General features: G+C 44.7%; 1 protein-coding gene across 1 annotated transcript in view; it reads left to right on the forward strand.

The window, feature by feature from the left end:
• The first annotated feature begins 8,640 nt into the window (after positions 1-8,640).
• LOC122543700 (zinc finger protein 585B-like) overlaps positions 8,641-11,472 on the forward strand; it is a 59,988-nt gene continuing 57,156 nt past the window's right edge. The window contains exon 1 of the mRNA XM_043682489.1: positions 8,641-8,772. The gene's annotated coding sequence lies outside the window, so the exon portion shown is untranslated. The remainder of the gene's footprint in view (positions 8,773-11,472) is intronic.

The raw sequence follows: 11,472 nt of genomic DNA on the forward strand, positions 1-11,472 counted from the left end.
GCAAATCTTAGCAGGACTCATACACTTAATGATAAGGTCCGAGGGAGTGTTGCTGAACAAAGAGACCTTGGAGTGCAGGTTCATAGCTCTTTGAAAGTAGAGACACAGGTAGATAGGATAGTGAAGAAGGAGTTTGGTATGCTTTCCTTTATTAGTCAGAGCATTCAGTATAGGAGTTGGGAGGTCATGTTGCAGCTGTACAGAATGTTGGTTGGGCCAATTTTGGAATATTGCATATAATTCTGGTCTCCTTCCTATCGGAAGGATGTTGTAAAACTTGAAAGGGTTCAGAAAAGATTCACAAAGATATTGCCGAGGTTGGAGAATTTGAGCTACAGGGAGAGGTTGAATAGGCTGGGTCTGTTTTCCCTGGAGTGTCAGAGGCTGAGGAGTGACCTTATAGAGGTTTATAAAATCATGAAGGACATGGATAGGGTAAATAGAGAAGGTCTTTTCCCTGGGGTGGGGGAGTCCAGAACTAGAGGGGCATAGGTTTAGGGTGAGAGGAGAAAAATATAAAAGAGACCTAAGGGGCAACCTTTTCACACAGAGGGTGGTGTGGTATGGAATGAGCTGCCAGAGGATGTGGTGGAGGCTGGTACATTTACAACATTTAAAAGGTATCTGGTTGGGTATATGAATAGGAAGGGTTTGAAGGGATATGGGCCAGGTACTGGCAGGTGGGACTAGATTGGGTTGGCATATCTGGTTGGCATGCCGGGTTGGACCGAAGGCTCTGTTCCATGCTGTACATCTCAATGACTGTGTATTGAGAAGAGGATGGAGGTTCAGTCTGGGTGAAGCTCACTCTTCATTTAGAGGGAGGAGCAGTAGCAGCAGCTTCAGAAGATTATTGTCCCATGTTCACTCACAGACAATAGGGGAGCTCTGATTAGAAGACAGTATGGGGAAGGGGCTATTTGGCCCAACTAGTCCACACCAACCCTCTGAAGAGTAACCCATTCAGACCCATTCCCCTACACTATGTTTACCTCAGACTAATGCACTCTGGGCAATTTTTAGCATAGCCAATTCACCTGACCTGCATACCTTCGGATTGTGGTAGGAAACCGGAGCACCCAGAGGAAACCCATGCAGACATGGGGAGAGTGTGCAAACTCCACATAGAAAGTCACCCGAGGCTGGAATCGAACCTGGGTCCCTGGTGCGGTGAGGCAGCAGTGCTAGCCACTGAGCCACTGTGCCACCAAGCCACTGTGATTGGCTCGAGATCCAAAGTGCCTCCAAACCTCCAGCTTTTCCCATTGGTCACATTACTGAAGATGACAGTGTTTGATGAAACATGGAATCAGGTGGGGCTCTTGGACTATAAACCCGTAACATTTGCAAACTTCAGTCAATAGAAAAATAGGGTGCTGCCTTCCTAATCCAATCACAGAGTGGGGGCTGTTCTGGCAATGACTGGCTGGAAAATCAGAGTGCTTTTAATCTTCCTCCATTTCCCATTGGTCAATCTCCAATATTTTGACAACTTGGCGGTAGAACTCAGACCCACATGGGGCCAACATTTGAATAGTCAACTAATGGTAACTCTTAGTGAATGACTGGGACTCAGTAATCTAAATAATTTCAGTTTATTATGAAACAAACAAGTCTGTTGCCCGAAGGAAAATTGCAAGAAATCACAGGAGATTGTTGAGTTAAATTGAAGTCTTGGCTTCTCGCTTGGAACCAAAACTAGAACCAATGATCATCTCAAACAATTATAAACCTACAAATAAAAGGTTGAGTATCTATCAAGTAATAACACAAGAAATACCAAAATCTTACAGTCTCCTTAAATATCAGCTTTTCCCAGAATAAATCATTCTTTTAATTGTGAATATTAAGAAGGGGGCTATCCTTTTAGCCAAACAAGGAAATATATCAAACTGTGATAGTAAAAGATGTCAGTGTCTATAAGAAAGACAGGAATAGGAACCAACATTTCCAAAATCTGCACTCTCCTCGATTCACTTGGTAGCTGCCAATGAACATATTCCAACTTCCCTCCCAAGATTGGGCACAGAGGCAATAGCTGCAGTCTGAAGCTCATCGTTTTCCAGTCACAGTGCAGTCTGCAGCTGACAGAACGGTTAATTATTTCACCTTTCAGATTAAAAGTTCAATGACATTCATATCCGATGGGTTGAGTGACTCCGTCAGATCTTCGCATCAAGCTTGTTTTGAGAGTTATGTCTGCAAATCCTGTCCTGCGTATTCAACAGTGCCCTGAGAAGGGAATTTGCCAAAGTCATCTCTAGAAGTGGAGGTGATAGATTATTTCAAAATTATTGGATGGTGTACTTAAAGGAAATAAACTTGCAATGCCATCAGTCTTTAGAGGGTGGATGAGACTAATTCCTTCTAAATTTACTGCCCCATAAATCCTGACCATCTCTGATAGAAATAATATGATTGTGAACATTTATAAAGAGCCATGATGAGGAGGTGTTGGTGTAGGACTGGTGGACCAAATTAAAAATCACACAACACCAGGATATAGTCCAAAAGGAAACTAGCTACCTGACAAAGGCCTTTGAAGGCCACTACTTCCAAATAAACCAGCTGGACTATAACCTAGTGTTGTGTGATTTTTAAGTTTATAAAGAGGCCACAGGTTTTCAGCAGGTTTTCAGCAAATAAATGTGTGTGGCTGAGAGAGCAATAATGACAATAAATGTAAGAGGGTGTTCCCTCACCTCATTCACTTCCTGTACCTGTGGTCTCTTTATAAAAAGCCATGATGAGGAGGTGCTGGTGTTGGATTGGGGTGGACAAAGTTAAAAATCACACGACACCAGGTTATAGTCCAACAGGCCACTAGCTACCTGATGATGGACTACCTTCAGTGGCTGTAAGTGAATGATTTTCTCCCTCTCCCTCCCTCCCAGGTCAGAGAGTCATAGAGTCATACAAATGTTCAGCCTTCGGTCCAACACGTATATGCCGACCAGATATCCCAACCCAATCTAGTCCCACCTGCCAGCACCCGGCCCATATCCCTCCAAACCCTTCCTATTCATATGCCCATCTAAATGCCTCTTAAATGTTGCAATTGTACCAGCCTCCACCACTTCCTCTGGCAGCTCATTCCATACATGTACTACCCTCTGCGTGAAAAAGTTGCCCCTGAGGTCTCTTTTATATTTGTCCCCTCTCACCATAAACCTATGCCCTCTAGTTCTGGACTCCCCGACCCCAGGGAAAAGACTTTGTCTATTTATCCTATCCATGCCCCTCATAATTTTGTAAACCTCCATAAGGTCACCCCTCAGCCTCCGACGCTCCAGGGAAGACAGCCCCAGCCTGTTCAGCCTCTCCCTGTAGCTCAAATTCTCCAACCCTGGCAATATCTTTGTGAATCTTTTCTGAACCTGTTCAATTTTCACAACATCTTTCTGATAGGAAGGATACCAGAATTGCATGCAATATTCCAACAGTGGCCTAACCAATGTCCTGTACAGCCGCAACATGACCTCCCAACTCCTGTACTCAATACTCTGACCAATAAAAGAAAGCATACCAAATGCCGCCTTCACTATCCTATCTACCTGCGACTCCACTTTCAAGGAGCTATGAATCTGCACTCCAAGGTCTCTTTGTTCAGCCTTATCATTAAGTGTATAAGTCCCGCTAAGATTTGCTTTCCCAAAATGCAGCACCTCGCATTTATCTGAATTGAACTCCATCTGCCACTTCTCAGCCCATTGGCCCATCTGGTCCAGATCCTGTTGTAATCTGAGGTAACCCTCTTCGCTGTCCACTACACCTCCAATTTTGGTGTAATCTGCAAACTAACTAATTGTACCTCTTATGCTCGCATCCAAATCATTTATGTAAATGATAAAAAGTAGAGGGCTGGAGCACACCGGGGGTCTAAGATTTCCTGTCATGACTTCTCTTTAAATTAAGCTCGTTACTCTCTTTGCACAGAATTCAATAGAGCCAGTGATCTTCCTTCATTTTAAAAAATTCTAATATAATCAAAACTTCTACCTGTACTTTAGCTGATATATTATACTTGATAAACTCTGTAGAAAATAATCTCACAATATTACCTACCAACTGATTGTTTCAACTGGGCCAGTGTCACTTTCTAAACTTCACAGACTGAGGGCACTGCATTCAATCTTTCAGTTCGACCTTCTCTATGTCTCACTCACTATCTGTTTCCACCCAACTCTCATTGTGCAATGCAGCACTCACAGTGCAGCCTTATTACTTTAATTGTCTTGTCACACCCATTCTGACCCAAGACTCCTGTACTGTTCCAATGCAGCTCAATGGGAGCTCAGGGAACAGCATCTCATCTTTCAGTTCAGCACTTCATAATGCTTAGGACTCAAAGATCTGTACCGTTCCACCTGAAAGGGAGTAGGAACATAAGTCCATAAGGAATTTTACAAGCAAGTGTGCAGGTGTTTGAGAATGAGGGATTTAAAGGTTAAAATTATGAAGTGGGTACAAAACTGGGACAAACTATGGTGTGGAGGATCCAGCGTTGCACTGGGGTGGTCAAAGTTAAATTGACGTGGAGGAACCGGTATTGGACTGGGGTGGATGAAGTTAAAAAATGACTCCATTGTGACGAGGAATGTTCCCGGTTCAACTAGTCCATGGTGCTGAGTTTCTGTAAGAAATCCATAGTGTTGCAATAGAAGCTGGGAGTCGTGATGGAAGCTGAGATGATATATCATTTCAGTTGCATGACACTGTTATCTTTTGCTGGAATTCTGTGTCTTATGATCCTGTTCCACAGCTACCTGTGGAAGCAGCAGCGCTCCGCAAGCTAGTGCTTCCAAGCAAACCTGTTGGACTATAAACTGGTGTGTGATTTTTAACTTTGTCCACCCCAGTCCAACACTGGCTCCTCCACACCTCAGGTCAATATCTCCTTCTTTATCTGCAGGGTCAAGAACTGACCACATACGTTCGGGGTGATCTAGCCACGAATTTGAATATCTTGGGTTTTTTTTGAGTTACAAAGATCTCCGAAATATTTTTCCAACAGGCATAACAGAACAATTTTTTTTCCTTCAACAGCTGAGTGCCAATGATATTCAAATCCTGTCGACTCCGCTAATTCTGTTCAAAGTTGTTTTCGAGATCTCGGTCTGCAAGTTATTCTCAATTAATATCCTGGAAAATGAATTCCCTCAAGAAAACTCACTGCCAGTTCGGGATTGAAATCTAGAAAAGACAAACATTAATGCCTCAGCCTTTCCATTTCTCTTGGAGTGCAGGTTCATAGCTCCTTGAAAGTGGAGTCGCAGGTAGATAGGATCGTGAAGAAGGTGTTTGGTATGCTTTCCTTTATTGGTCAGAGTATTGAGTACAGGAGTTGGGAGGTCATGTTGCATCTGTACAGGACATTGGTTAGGCCATTGTTGGAATATTGCATGCAATTCTGGTCTCCTTCCTATCGGAAAGATGTTGTGAAACTTGAAAGGGTTCAGAAACGATTTACAAGGATGTTGCCAGGGTTGGTGGATCTGAGCTACAGGGAGAGGCTGAACAGGCTGGGGCTGTTTTCCCTGGAGCATCGGAGGCTGAGGGATGACCTTATAGAGGTTTACAAAATCATGAGGGGCATGGATAGGATAAATAGACAAAGTCTTTTCCCTGGGGTCGGGAAGTCCAGAACTAGAGGGCAAAGGTTTAGGGTGAGAGGGGAAAGATATAAAAGAGACCTATGGGGCAACCTTTTCACACAGAGGGTGATACGTGTATGGAATGAGCTGCCAGAGGAGGTGGTGGAGGCTGGTACAATTGCAACATTTAAGAGGCATTTGGATGGGTATATGAATAGGAAGGGTTTGCAGGGATATGGGCCGGGTGATGGCAGGTGGGACTAGATTGGGTTGGGATATCTGGTCGGCATGGACGGGTTGGACCGAAGGGTCTGTTTCCATGCTGCACATCTCTATGACTCTATGACACAGGTTAGGAGAGTGGGCAAAGAAGTGGCCGATGGAATACAGTGTGGAAAAATGTGAAGTCATGCACCTTGGTAGAAAGAATAGAGGCATGGACTATTTTCAAAATTGGGAGAAAATTCATGAATCTGAACTGCAAAGGTGCTTGGGAGTCCTTGTCCACTGTTCTCTTCAGGTAAACTTACAGGTTGAGTTAGGAGTTAGGAAAGCAAACACAGTATCAGATTAGATTCCCTGTGGAAACAGCCCACTTGGCCCAACAAGCCCGCACCGACTCTTTGAACAGTAACCCACCCAGAACCATTTCCCTTTGACTAATGCATCTAACACTATGGGCAATTTCTCATGGCCAATTCACCTAACCTACATATCTTTGGATTGTGGGAGAAAACCCACACAGGCACAGGGAGAATGTACAAACTCCACACAGTCACCTGAGGCAGGAATCAAACCTGGGTCCCTGGCACTGTGAGGCAGCAGTGCTAACCACTGAGCCACCCAACGGTGTCATTCATCTCGAAAGGACAAGAATTTTAAAGCAGGGGTGTACTTCTCAAGCTGTATAAAAGCTCTGGTCAGACCATCTTTACATTATGTGAGCAATTTTAGGCCTCATACCTCAGAAAGGGTGCACTGGCCCTGGAGCTGGTCCAGAGGAGGTTCACGAAAATTATTGTAGGAATGAAAGGCTTAAGATATGAGGAATAGTTGAAGACTGAGACTATACACAATGGAGTTTTAAAGGATGAGAGGTGATCTAATCAAAACTTACAGAATACTGAATGGCCTCTTCAGAATGGACATTGGGAAAATGTTTCCATTGGCAGGAGAAACAAGGACCCAAGGGCACAGCCATTGAGTAAGGAGATAAGGCAGAGAGTGATGATTTTGTGGAATTCATTGCCACTGAAGGCTGTGGAGAGCAGGCCATTAAGTATATTTAGAACAGACATAGATTGATTCTCTTGACAATCAAGAACCTAAGGCTATGAGAAGAAAGCCAGAGAATGAGGTTGAAAAAAAACTTATCAGCGATGATTGAATGAGGGAGCAGACTCGATGGGCCGACTGGCCTAATTTCTGCTTCAACGTTTTATGGTCGTATACATGCTGTGGCTGTGCTTTCCCTGAACTTTCTTATGCTCTCTAACAGAGGTAAAGAGATTTGTGAAGCCGGAGGAAATTACAGAGGTCAGAGGATTGTGAGGTTGGACGAAATTGCAGACACAAGGACAGTTGTGACTCAGAAGATTATACAGATATCGAGGATTGTCAGGTTGGAGGGGATTACCGAGGATTGTGTGTCTGGACGGGACTGCACCGAGAGGGAGAGTTGTGAGACTGCAGATTACTGTCTAAACAGCAGTGTGGTTTACTTACATGGACTACAGCAGTTCAAGAAGATTAATTACCACTTTCTCCAAATAAGTTAAAGATGGAGAATAAGTAATGGTCTGGGCAACAAAAACCACACCCCATGAATAAATTAAAACTAAAATAGGTTTCGGTTTTGTTGAGAGATACCGGAATCTTTAGATAATTCTGCTGCCAGCTGAGACCGTGAAACGGAGATTTTGTTTTCAGGATATTTCATTTGCAAAGAGCATAGCAATTACCTTTGGTATCCACACAACACAGATTTCAGACAATTGGCAAATCATGCCCGTTGAAAATGTGATGATTATTTCACTCAGCAAGTTCAGAGGGTCTGGAACAGTCTGAACGGCAGTCGGGTGCAAATTCATTGGCTATTCTCAAAAGAAATTTGGAATTTAGTAAAACTTTGGTGGGCTGTGAGCAAAGGGCATGGGATTTGAGTAGATTTGCAGCGTTTCTCGTGGTGAGAGAGTACAGTCAGAATGGGCTGAATGGACTCTGTGACACTGTCGCACTCCCTGTGGATGATGAAGTTCACCCCAGGGCAGAGACAGGGAAAGTCCCTCCTGTGACAAAACAATGGGCCCATCTGATTGACGTCGGGTCCCCGCCGAATAGGAACGGAGTGGGCGGGTCTGGAGGACCATGCGGGTGCGGCTGGTCCTCCATCCAATGGGAGAGGAGGAGAGAGGCGGGGTCACCGTTAATGCTTCCGGCGCAGTGTCGCTGCGACTGGCGCCTGAGCGAACGCGTGAGAGGTAAGGGCATACAGCGGAGACTAGGAGAGAGAGAAAAAAAGGACTCAGTCTGGGTATGGGCGCTTTCACAAACGCTCGGTGTGGGCCGGTAGAGCTGAATTGTAAAATTTCGAATCCGCGTTTGAAGCAAACGGGAAAACGGCTGCGGGCCGCAGGCGGTGGTCAGCCGCGTGTCGCTGCCGCCATCTTTATTGGGGGCAAGGTGCAGGAACGAGCATGCGCATGTTCCTGATTGATTGCCTGGGGGCGGGACGCGCATGCGCATGTTCCTGAGTGACTGTCTGGGGGAGCGGGAAGCGCATGCGCATGTTCCTGACTGGGTGGGGAATTTGCACAAATCGAACTGAAACCCAAGGGACATGTTTGTTCTGGATTTCTGCAACTGGACTGGCAGTGATTTATTTTTTTTTCTTTTCTGAATTCGTTTCACAGAGTGTTAATTGCGAACGGAATCTGAAAGCCATTTCTGACAGTCAGCAGAGTGCAGCAGGGCAGCATCAAAGGAGAAGGAGAATCGACGTTTCGGGCATAAGCCCTTCTTCAGGAAAGCCCTTCTTCAGGAAAGCCCTTCTGCTGCGCTTTTCCAGCAACACATTTTTAAGCTCTGATCCCCAGCATCTGCAGTCCTCACTTTCTCCTCGTCAGCAGAGTGATCAAGGACCCGAATGTCATTGCCTCCCAGCTGTGGGAGGAAACAGGTTTGTTTGTGCGAAGATTATTCCAATGTGTTTGTAACTCTAGAAGCAGCAAGATGTTCAAATTCTTAGTTATGTTACCCCTGTGTGTTCAGTTGTGAGCCCTGCAGCTGAGGAAGGAGATACAGGCTCGAGGGAGGCGCAGATTTGTCCAAATAATGCCTCGTCTCTTTGAAAGAACTGTCATGTTTAGTCCCCATCACCCACTCCTTGATTTTAACCTATAAATTTCTCATTCTTCAGTACCTGCAAACTTCCTTTTAAATTCCTTATGCAAGTGGCAGATGGAGTTTAATTTATATAACTGCGAGGTGCTGCATTTTGGAAAAGCAAGTCAGGGATAGGAGGAGTCCAGAACTAGAGGGCATAGGTTTAGGGTGAGAGGGGAAAGATATAAATGAAACCTAAGGGGCACCTTTTTCTCGCAGAGGGTGGTGCATGTATGGAATGAGCTGCCAGACGAGTGGTGGAGGCTGGTATAATTGCACCTTTTAAAAGGCATCTGGATGGGTATGTGAATAGGAAGGGTTTCGAGGATATGGGGAAGTGCTGGAAAATGGGGCTAAATTAGGTTAGGGTATCTGGTCGGCATGGATGAGTTGGACCAAAGGGTGTATTTACATGCTGTACTTCTCTCAGACTCTGAGTTGAATTCCAGCATCCTTTTCAGGTGGAATGTTCCAGATACTGACAACTCTCTGTTGATGCTGAACATGTTGAAGTCTATGTTGAAAATGATTTGGAGGAGCCAGTGTTGGACTGGGGTGCACAGAGTTAACAATCTCACAACACCAGGTTATAGTCCAACAGGTTTAATTGGAAGCACACTAGCTTTCGGAGTGTCGCTCCTTCATCACCGAAGGAACTGCATTGTAACACTACTGAAGGCTGTGGTCAGCGTAGGTGTGAGCAGACACTTACCTTGACAAGCAGCACCGTGAATGTTGCTTAGCTCAATTAGAGTGCATTAGTGATGGGTGAAAGCAGATCGAGTTGAGATGGAGAAAGGGAAGCTGAAAGATTCCGTCCGGTCAGTCTCAGTTTAGCCAATTTTGAGTGACGCAATCCCACTGGAAACAGCCAATTGTTAAGTGATACTTGTAGATAATATTTTTACTGTTTTTAAAGTACAGTATTCAGCGGATGTACAGTTAGAAGTTTTTGATTACATTTGAAATAAAGGCTCAATTAAGTTCTCTTCAAGGGTAGGATAATCTTGAGAGAAGACCGGACAAGAGAGCTCCGAACTCTGGTGTGAGGATGTCCCCATGTTGCACAATGTGTACAATAAGTAACGCTTCCAGTGTTCGTGATGGCTATGTATACAGGAAGTGTTAACATCTGCAAAAACTGGCTTTTCATAGGTGGAGCTGTGGGTGGATTAATTGTGGAGCGCCTGCAATACAGAGAATCTCAGACAGCACAGTTAAGAGGATAAAAGTGAATGCATGTCTGGAGAAATGAACAAGACAAGGAATTAGCATCTTGAGGCATGGGGACAGTTCCTGGGGAAGGTGAAACCTGTACAAGCCTGACTGGTTGCCCCAGGCAGAATTGGATAAATCTCCTCATCAAAACTTTTGCTAGTTTCATTGGTGAGGTTTTAAACTAGTGTGGGTAGCGGATGGGAGCTGAAGTGCCACCTTTAGATGTGTCAGACTCCCGATCAGAAAATGGGTGATGGAATATTAGGAGCTATTGAAAGGGATGGGGAGAAAACAGGAACAGGGTTGAGTTGCAGATTGATAAAAACCCTCTCCTCCATTCGTGCCTCTTCGACCGATTGAGACATAGTCTTATAGGAGGGAAACAGTCCCTTCGGTCCAACTAGTCCATGTCAACTATGTTCCCAAACTAAACTCGTCGCACTTACCTGCATTTGGCCGATATCCCTCAAAGCGTATCCTCGTCATGTACTTATCCAAATGTCCTTTAAATGTTGTAACTGTACCTGCATCCATCACTTCCTCTGGCAGTTCATTCCACATGTGAACCACGGTTTTTAAAACAAAAATTGCATCTCACATCCTTTATAAAATTGTTTTCTTCATCTTAAATATATGCTCCTTTGGGTTTGAATGCTCCCACTTGAGGGAAAAGACCCTTGCTAGTCATCTTGTTTATGCTCCTAATAGTTTTGTAAACATCTGTAAAGTCACCCCTCTACCTCCGCCACACCATTGAAATAAAATTCCCACCCTATCTTTTTACCTTGAGCTCTCCCTTCCTGGCAACATCCTGGTAAATCTTTTCTGAATCCTATCCAATTAGTAATATCCTTCCCACAGCAGGGTGACCAGAACTGTACAGTTTTCTAAAAGAGGCCTTACCAGTGTCCCGTACAATCTCAACATGATGTCCCAACTCCTATACTCAATTAACTGAGCGATGAAGGCAAGCGATCTAGATGCCGCCTTCACCACCCTGTCCGTGACCCAAATTTCAATGACTTTTGTACCAGAAATCCTAGAACATGCTGATCTACAACATTACCCAAGGCCCTACCACTAACTGTATAAGTCCTGCCTTTGTTTGTTGTACCAAAATGCAGTACCTCACATTTATCCAAATTAAATACCTTGTGGGTGGCACAGTGGTTAGCACTGCTGCCTCACAGCGCCAGAGACCCGGGTTCAATTCCCGCCTCAGGCGACTGACTGTGTGGAGTTTGCACATTCTCCCCGTGTCTGCGTGGGTTTCCTC

This window comes from Chiloscyllium plagiosum, chromosome 44 (genome assembly GCF_004010195.1).
Source record: "Chiloscyllium plagiosum isolate BGI_BamShark_2017 chromosome 44, ASM401019v2, whole genome shotgun sequence".
NCBI lineage: Eukaryota > Metazoa > Chordata > Chondrichthyes > Orectolobiformes > Hemiscylliidae > Chiloscyllium > Chiloscyllium plagiosum.